The 8,919-nt window shown below is 54.0% G+C and overlaps 1 long non-coding RNA gene across 1 annotated transcript in view; it reads left to right on the top strand.

The window, feature by feature from the left end:
* LOC308581345 overlaps positions 1-8,919 on the top strand; it is a 102,993-nt gene that overhangs the window by 65,580 nt on the left and 28,494 nt on the right. The window lies entirely within an intron of this gene.

Below are 8,919 nucleotides of genomic sequence, written 5' to 3' on the forward strand. Positions count from 1 at the left end.
TTTTTTCATAAGCCTCGTTTCTCTGACTCCCCCAAACCTCCCCTTTCTACATCCCAATTCCCATAATTGTTTCAGCAAGTCCTAAATTAAATTTTTGTCAGATTTAGTTCCTTATTTGTTCTTTTCTTTTACTTAGTCTTTTGTCGCTGTAATCTCCTTTTCTTACTAAGAACCTCAACATTTTAGCATTCATTAATTTTATAATATTTCTTAAGATAAATTTTAAATTTCTTCCAGTCTTCATCCGCCGTCTCTTTCCCCTGTTCACGGATTCTGTCGGTCATTTCAGCCAATATCATATAGTCTATCACCTTCATCTGCCATTCTTCCAAGGTGGGTAAATCTTGGGTCTTCCAATGCTTTGCGACGAGTATTCTTGCTGCTGTAGTAGCGTACATAAAAAAAGTTCTATCTTTCTTCGACACCAATTGGTTACTAATGCCCAAGAGAAAGGCCTCTGGTTTTTTAGGAAAGGTACATTTTAGCACCTTTTTCATTTCATTATATATCATTTCCCAGAAAGCCTTAATCTTCGGGCACGTCCACCAAAGGTGGTAGAAAGTACCTTCAGATTCCTTACACTTCCAGCACTTATTATCTGGCACGTGGTAAATTTTTGCTAGCTTGACTGGGGTCATGTACCACCTGTAAATCATTTTCATGATATTTTCCTTTAAGGCATTACATGCCGTAAATTTTATACCAGTGTTCCACAACCATTCCCAGTCAGCAAACATAATATTATGACCAATGTCCTGTGCCCACTTAATCATGGCCGATTTAACTGTTTCATCTTGTGTATTCCACTTAAGCAACAAGTTATACATTCTTGACAGATTCTTAGCATTGGGTTCTAACAGTTCAGTTTCTAATTTTGATTTCTCCACCTGGAAGCCGGCCTCACAAATAACCCAGAGATGCATTTTAAATAAAAGCACACATTCTACTCATGTAAAAACACGCTGATTCCTGGACTGTCTGCGGGCCAGATTGAGAAGGCGATTGGGCCGTATCCAGCCCCCGGGCCTTAGTCTGCCTACCCATGCTCCAGACATTGCAGGGATGCAACTTCAACAATATCTGATTTCTGTATTTTTCGCTCTATAAGAAGCACCCGTCCATAAGACGCACCTAGTTTTAGAGGAGGAGAACAAGAAAGAAAAAAATTCTCTCCCTCTCTGCTCAGCGCCTCTCCAGGAAAGTGGGAGGAGAAATGGAAGGGGCTCCGTTTCTCCTGCTGCTTCACTGAAGGGGCGCTGCGCAGCTTTCCCTCTCACAGCGCCAGTCCAGCGAAGCGGAGCCAGGAGAGCAAGAGGGATCAGTGCGCACCGATCCCTCTTGCTCTCCTGGCTTCAGGGATAGCTGCCCGAAGCCTCCTGAGGTTTCGTGTTGCTTTTGCTTCAGCGAAAGCTGCGCAGCCTGCATTCACTCCACAGGACGCACACACATTTCCCCTTACTTTTTAGGAGGGGAAAGGTGCGTCTTATAGAGTGAAAAATACGGTATGTGTCATGTAAGCTGGGGGCAGCTGGTTTGAGTTGGATTCCAACAGCTTGGGAGGGCCACAAGTTCCCCACTTTGAAACCCACATATTTGTTTTAATGGCAAAACATGAATGGCAAGTTCTTTAACAGCACCTCATTCTTGGTCAGGCTTTGTCCAGGTCATTTTGCTGCCTGAGGTGAAGCAGTAAATGGTACACACACACACACACACACACACCCCCTGAGGCCACCACTGTGGCAAGGTGCATCTTTCTGAAAGCCAGCCAAGTTATATTGGCACCTGAGGCAGAAAATCCCACAAGTACCTCTCCCTGGAAGAAGAAAATAAAATGATGGCAAATTAAACAACTAGCAATTTGCTACCCTTTCTTTCCAGGCAAAAATCAACTACTTGAGGTGCCTAAGGGCAGGACTAGCCCTTGAGTACTATAATTCAGAACAAAAATGAGATACATTTTCTCGATTAGGGTCACAACTGGAGGCTCACACATCGGGGGTGTTGCTGTTCCTTTTTATAACAGTTATTTACCGCATTAGAGGCAAATGAGCAGAGGTCCTGCTGCGAATGTTGACAAGTCGCTTCTGAAGCTTTGCAAAGTGTCAAAAAACAAACAAATAACTTTTGTGGTGCAGTGCAGCACAAATAACTGATAACTGGTGGGAGCAGATGGGGGGGAGGCAATGGAAAAAGCAGAATTCTATGTGCCAAAAACTGCATTTTATTTTATTCTTAAGAATAGTCATTGTCAGAGCTGCTTCAAGATCCTAGCTCACAGAGGATCACGCTAGCCAGCGGTCATTAAGTAAAAGTCTTTATTGAGTTACAGTTTCCATTCTCAAGCTGCTACGTGCAACTCTACGTCTAATGGCTAGATCGGCGAAGCTCCGTCTGAGTCTCTGCCCCTTGTGCACCAACTTAATATCCTAGCCCTGCTCCACCTTTTCCGCCTGACTGCTCTCCTCTGGGTCCCTCTGCCCCCCGGGGTCTCCTCCCTCCGGGATTCCTCTGACGCCGACCCCCCGGAACTCCCTGTCTCCTTGCGCCGGGCTTTAGGACCTGGCTCCCTCTCCTGGCTGCCTACTGCGTCACTTTCCTGTGCATTTGAACTTGGCGCGCGCGCCCAACCTTCCACTTTCCGTCTGACCGTTTCTTCGCTCCCCGATGGAGGTGTGGCCACTCCTGACTCGTGCCCTCCCCCCTGTTGCGAGCTGCCAGCGCTTGATCTCTGGCGCTCTTCCTCTTCCCTGCTCTCTGGCTGTGACGCTGGTCCCGATTTCCAACTGCTCCCCTCGGAGTCCCCTCTGGCTCTATCTTCCTGGGGTGTCCCCCTAGGCTCCCCCCTTGCCCTGACCACTGGTGCTCCTTTCTGTGAATCTTCTGATTCACTGGAAAGACTCGGAGATCTCGGGTCGTCGTCATCACTCATCTTTTCTTCTGCCTCCTCCCCCTCGCTCTCTGTTTCCTCCCTTGCCCTTGCCTCTGCTCCTGAACCCCTGACATCCATCCCCCCCTCGAAGCCCCCCGTTCCCCCCTCCCCTCCTTCCGGTGCGGGAACTGGGTGCTGCTGTGTCAGAGGGACGAACATCGGATACAGTTCGCTTCCCGTGGCGGGCCTCCATCTGAAGTCTCCTGGTTCTGCCTCCCTGCTCTCGTCGACGACGGTCACCTCCGCTTCCATCTCTGTGCCGCCGTGCTCGAAACCAGGGTTGTCCCCGAAAACGTCCATGTCTGTCTCTCCCTCACTTCCTCCTGGCGGCGTTGCTCGTCCTGGACCTTCCTGCCACTTCCTGCGCCACTGCTCCTCTGGTCTATCGTCCCACCAATACGAGGGTTCTGAGGCAGATCCCGAGGGTGACCCCTCCGGGGAACGGGCGTCTCGTATCGGGTCCTCGTCCGAGTCAAACCCCCGGAACATGCTGGCAGAAAGCGTTGGCGTGAAAAGCCAGTCGTCGAAAAAGTCTGCTGGCATTGGTCTATGTGGGAAGAGGGCATGAAACTCGTCTTTGAGCAGAGGTTCGTCAAAGGCGTAGCCCGGCACCCAGCTGTTCGCACTGGCCGGGGTGCCCTCCTTGGCGAGAAGGTATTCTACCCCTTCTTCCCCCCATCTGGAGTCCAAAATCTCCGTGACTTCGGTGATGCGTTCCTTCTGTGCCACTCCAGCGTGCCCGGTTCCTTCTCTGAGCGGACTCGGTGCCGTTCCGGGTTCCTGAAACCTGTGCGGTGCCTTGTAGGGAGTGAGCACCGATCTGTGGAACACCGGATGCATTCTGGAACCCTCCGGAAGCGCCAGCCTGAAAGCCACCGGGTTGACCTGCTCTTCGACTTGGTAGGGCCCCAGTTGCTTATGCCCCAGCTTCTTCTTGGCCAACGACCTGGCCGGCACTGCGTGGGCTGCTAACCAGACCCAGTCTCCCACATGGATCTCTTCGCCAACCCTTCTGTGTTTGTCCGCTTGCACCTTGTATGCATGTTTGGCCAGCTCCAGGTGTCGCCGCAGCTGATCGTGGACCTCTTGCAACTCCGACGCGAACGCATCTGCTGTCTGCGGCTCCCCCTCCCCCATCCTTTCCAGTCCCGGGAAGGTTCTGGGGTGCCTCCCGTTGTTAGCGAAGAACGGCGTGACCCCCGTGGACACGTGCTTCGTGTTGTTGTAGGCAAACTCGGCGAGCGGCAGGTAATCCACCCACGTCGCCGGCTGTTGATTCGCATAACATCTCAGGTACTGCTGCATGATGGCATTGACCCGCTCCGCCTGCCCGTTGGTCTGCGGGTGTCTCGCCGACACCAGGTTGATCTTGACATTCAGGAAGCCCATCAGCTTCTGCCAGAAATTCGAGATGAACTGTCGCCCCCGGTCGGACAGAATAGACCGTGGCAGACCGTGAACCTTGAACACGTGGTCTATGAACAGTTTGGCGGTTTGCTCCGCCGTGGCCACCTTGGCACACGGAATGAAATGTGCCATCTTGGAGAACAAGTCCACCACCACCAGCACGGCCGTCTTGCCCCTCGAGCTGGGCAGATCCGTGACAAAGTCCAGGGCCACTCTCTCCCATGGTTCGACCGGAGTTTGCAGCGGTTCCAACAGTCCGGCCGGCGGTTTGTGCACGGGTTTGGCCCTCTGGCAGGTGTCACACCGCGCCACGTAGTCCGCGACCTCCCCTCTCATTCCGGGCCACCAGAAGTCCCTGGCGACTAATTCCACCGTCTTCTCCTTGCCAAAGTGCCCGGCAGTGGGCGCGTCGTGCAGCTGCTGCAGTACCTTGGCGCGAAGTTCGTCTCCCGGCACGTAGATGGCCCCTTTACGAATGAGCAATCCATCTCTCAGCTGGAACTCGTCGGTCGCTGCCGTGCCCCTGTGCACCTCTGCCATCTTCGCTTGCGCGAAGGAGTCATCCTGCAACGCTCGCCGCACCGCCTCCAGGTCCACTGTTGCCGCAGCGCACGCCCACACTGTTGGTGCGAAGATGTGCATGGCGGCCGCTGGCTTGGCGTCCTCCAGATATTGTGGCTTACGAGAGAGAGCGTCCGCCATGATGTTGGTGTCCCCCGAGACATACTCTATTCGGAAGTTAAAGTTCGCAAAGAACTCAGCCCAACGTATCTGCCTTTGGTTCAGGAACTGTGCCGTGCGCCAGTGCTCCAGATTCTTGTGGTCCGTGCAGACCTGCACCGTGTGCTTGGCGCCGATCAGGAAGTGCCTCCATGCTTTGAATGCTGCATGAATGGCCAGCAACTCCCTGTCCCAGATGGTGTAATTCTGTTCGGACTTGCTGAGCTTCCTGGAGTAAAACGCTCCCGGCCGCCAAACCCCCTGCGGGTCTTTCTGCAGCAGGACTGCTCCCACGGCTCTGTCCGAGGCGTCTGTCTCCACCCTCATCGGCCTGCTGGGGTTGACATGCAGCAGCTGCTCTTCCGACGCGACGAGACGCTTGAGTGCCTGAAAGGACTGCTCCGCCTGCTCTGTCCAGATGAACTTCTTTTTCTTGGAGCTAAGCGTGTCCGTGATGGCCGCTGTCTGCATAGCGAAGCCTTTGATAAACTTGCGATAGAAGTTCGCGAAGCCGACAAACCGTTGGACCTCCTTCCGGTTGCGTGGGCTCTTCCAGTCCAACACCGCTCGCACCTTGGCGCTGTCCATGGCGAGCCCCTTGTCAGACAACTTGTAGCCCAGAAAATCCACCTCCGTCACGTCGAATTGGCACTTCTCCAGCTTGGCGTAGAGCCTATGCTGCTGTAGCCTGCTTAGCACTTCTCTGACGTGTCTGTCATGCTCCTGCTGCGATTCCGAAAAGATCAGGATGTCATCTAAGAAACAGACGCACGTCTTGTAGAGGAGCCCCGCCAACACGTGATGCATGAACGCTTGAAAAACGTGGGAGCCATTTTGCAATCCAAAAGGCATAACTCTATATTCGTAGGTGCCCAGAGGCGTGAACATGGCCATCTTCCACTCATCCCCTTCCCGCATGCGAATGAGGTTGTACGCCCCTCGCAGGTCTAACTTGGTGAACACGCTGCCCTTCCGTACCTTTGCGAGGAGGTCGTCGATCCGGGGCATGGGGAAGTCCGATGGCTTGGTCACACTGTTTAAGATGCGATAGTCCACCACCAGTCTTTTTTGGGGCGTGTCCCGCTTCTTAACAAAGAATACCGGACTGCCCCCCGCTGCCTTGGACTCCCGGATGAAACCGCGCTCCAAATTATGATCTATGAACTCTTTGAGTTCCTGTAGTTCGTCCTCAGACATGGAATACAGCTTCCCTTTAGGCAGCGCCGCCCCCGGCAGCAGGTCAATTTTGAAGTCATATGGTCTGTGGGGGGGTAGTCTGTCCGCCTCCTTCTCGCAGAAAACCTCCAAAAATTCTGCGTACTTGTGGGGAATCGCTTGCAGCGTGCCTAGCAGCAGCTATGACTCCTCTTCCTCCCCTTCCTGCCGGGGGACGATGCAGTGTTCAGCACAAAAGGAAGAGCCGAAGGTCAGCTGCCTCTGGTACCAAGCCAGCGTTGGGCTGTGCTTGTCCAGCCAACTCATGCCCAATACAATGGGCGTGTCCGATAGTTGAGTGACGTTGAAGCTGATGATTTCCTTGTGATTCCCAAGGCGCATCACCATTGGTGGCGTCTGCTTCACCACTTGCCCCCCTAGCAGCTCCCTGCCATCCACCGTGACCACCTGCAGGGGCAGCGTGGCCGGCAGCAACTGTATAGCGTGCCGGTCTACAAAGTCCTGCCCTATAAAGTCCGCATTGCTTCCCGAGTCAATGGTGAGCGGCACGTCCATGGTGATTCCATTGGGCAGCTGGAGCGATGCGGTGAGCCTCACTACCGGTTTGGGCGGGAGGGGGTCCATGGGCTGTGAAATCTCCGGGGACTTCTTTAGTGACACGTCTGGCTGGGCCCCATTGCCTCTTCCTCCAGCCAGACATCGTCGTTTCCCTGCTGTGGTCCTCCTTGTTGCGTTGCTGCAGTTACCATTGCTGAGGCTGCAGTGTGCTTGTGGAGCCTCTGGGGACACTCTTTCGCCATATGCCCTGGCTCCTCGCAGATGTAACACTTCCTGTTCCCTCTAGGAGGCTTCGCTTTCACTGTTGTCGGTGCTAGGGCTCTGGCTGCTGATTGAGCCCTTGCACTTCCAACCTCCATAGGTTCCCCACCTCCTCCTTGTGGAGGCGTGGATTGCGCACGCGCTGCTTCTCTGGGAAGGAAGGAGGAGCCCCTGGCTGGTTCGCGCCCTCCACGCCCTTCGTCCCTGCTCCACGGACGTTCTTCCAGCCGCACCCCCACGGCTAGCGCCCTCTGAACGATCTCCTGCGTGGTCCGGGGTCTCTCCCCCCTCGCAATTTCATCTTTCACAGAGCCGTGCAATCCCTCCCAAAACAGGTCTCTTACAGGAGCCGAATCCCTGTCCCATTCCAGAGCACTGACCAAAGCGAAAAAGCGGGCATGATACTGCCTTACGCTGGCCCTTCCTTGTCTCAGTCCATGTATCTGCTGCCGAGCAAGATCCACGTCAATGCTTGATAAGAAACACCCATCCATCGCTTTAATAAAGGCATCCGCATTTTGGAGCGCCGGATCCTTATCCCTCCACAAATTGCGCAGCCATGCTTTAGCTTCCCCATGCAAATGGGACATGATGAACCCCACTTTCTCTTGCTCATATCTAAAGTCTTTATTCAGCAGTTCCAGTGCGCACATTACATCTGCTCTAAAGTTGGGGTACTGCTGCAGGTTCCCATCGAAGTGAGAGACCAGCCCGCCTGTTCGTCTCGCCAACCCAATTCCCTCCTGTTTGGGTGTCAGTTGCCCGTGCTTCGTAAGCATGTCCAACCTGACCTGGAGATCCCTGCAGGCGGCAGCTGCCTCCTCCTCTCTCTTCCTGGATGCGAGAGCCTCGGCATTCAGTTGTGACACTGCTTTTCTGAGTTCCTCTATCTGCTGCTCAGCCGTCATGTTGTCTGCCGTTTGTGAGCTAGCTAGTAGGCACCTGCTTCTCTCCTCTCCTCGAGGCTGTAGATGCCCACAATTTTTGGGGACGGAGCTTACTGTCAGAGCTGCTTCAAGATCCTAGCTCACAGAGGATCACGCTAGCCAGCGGTCATTAAGTAAAAGTCTTTATTGAGTTACAGTTTCTATTCTCAAGCTGCTACGTGCAACTCTACGTCTAATGGCTAGATCGGCGAAGCTCCGTCTGAGTCTCCGCCCCTTGTGCACCAACTTAATATCCTAGCCCTGCTCCACCTTTTCCGCCTGACTGCTCTCCTCTGGGTCCCTCTGCCCCCCGGGGTCTCCTCCCTCCGGGATTCCTCTGACGCCGACCCCCCGGAACTCCCTGTCTCCTTGCGCCGGGCTTTAGGACCTGGCTCCCTCTCCTGGCTGCCTACTGCGTCACTTTCCTGTGCATTTGAACTTGGCGCGCGCGCCCAACCTTCCACTTTCCGTCTGACCGTTTCTTCGCTCCCCGATGGAGGTGTGGCCACTCCTGACTCGTGCCCTCCCCCCTGTTGCGAGCTGCCAGCGCTTGATCTCTGGCGCTCCTCCTCTTCCCTGCTCTCTGGCTGTGACGCTGGTCCCGATTTCCAACTGCTCCCCTCGGAGTCCCCTCTGGCTCTATCTTCCTGGGGTGTCCCCCTAGGCTCCCCCCTTGCCCTGACCACTGGTGCTCCTTTCTGTGAATCTTCTGATTCACTGGAAAGGCTCGGAGATCTCGGGCCGTCGTCATCACTCATCTTTTCTTCTGCCTCCTCCCCTTCGCTCTCTGTTTCCTCCCTTGCCCTTGCCTCTGCTCCTGAACCCCTGACAGTCATGAATTGCTAATTGTATTGTGCAGCGTGCAGTGAAATTACCAAAGCACCATGAAATTGTAAAATCATAAAATACAGAACAAATGACCAATGTTAAAAAAAAATT

The sequence above is a fragment of the Podarcis bocagei genome (genome assembly GCF_964188305.1).
Source record: "Podarcis bocagei genome assembly, chromosome: 2".
Lineage (NCBI taxonomy): Eukaryota > Metazoa > Chordata > Lepidosauria > Squamata > Lacertidae > Podarcis > Podarcis bocagei.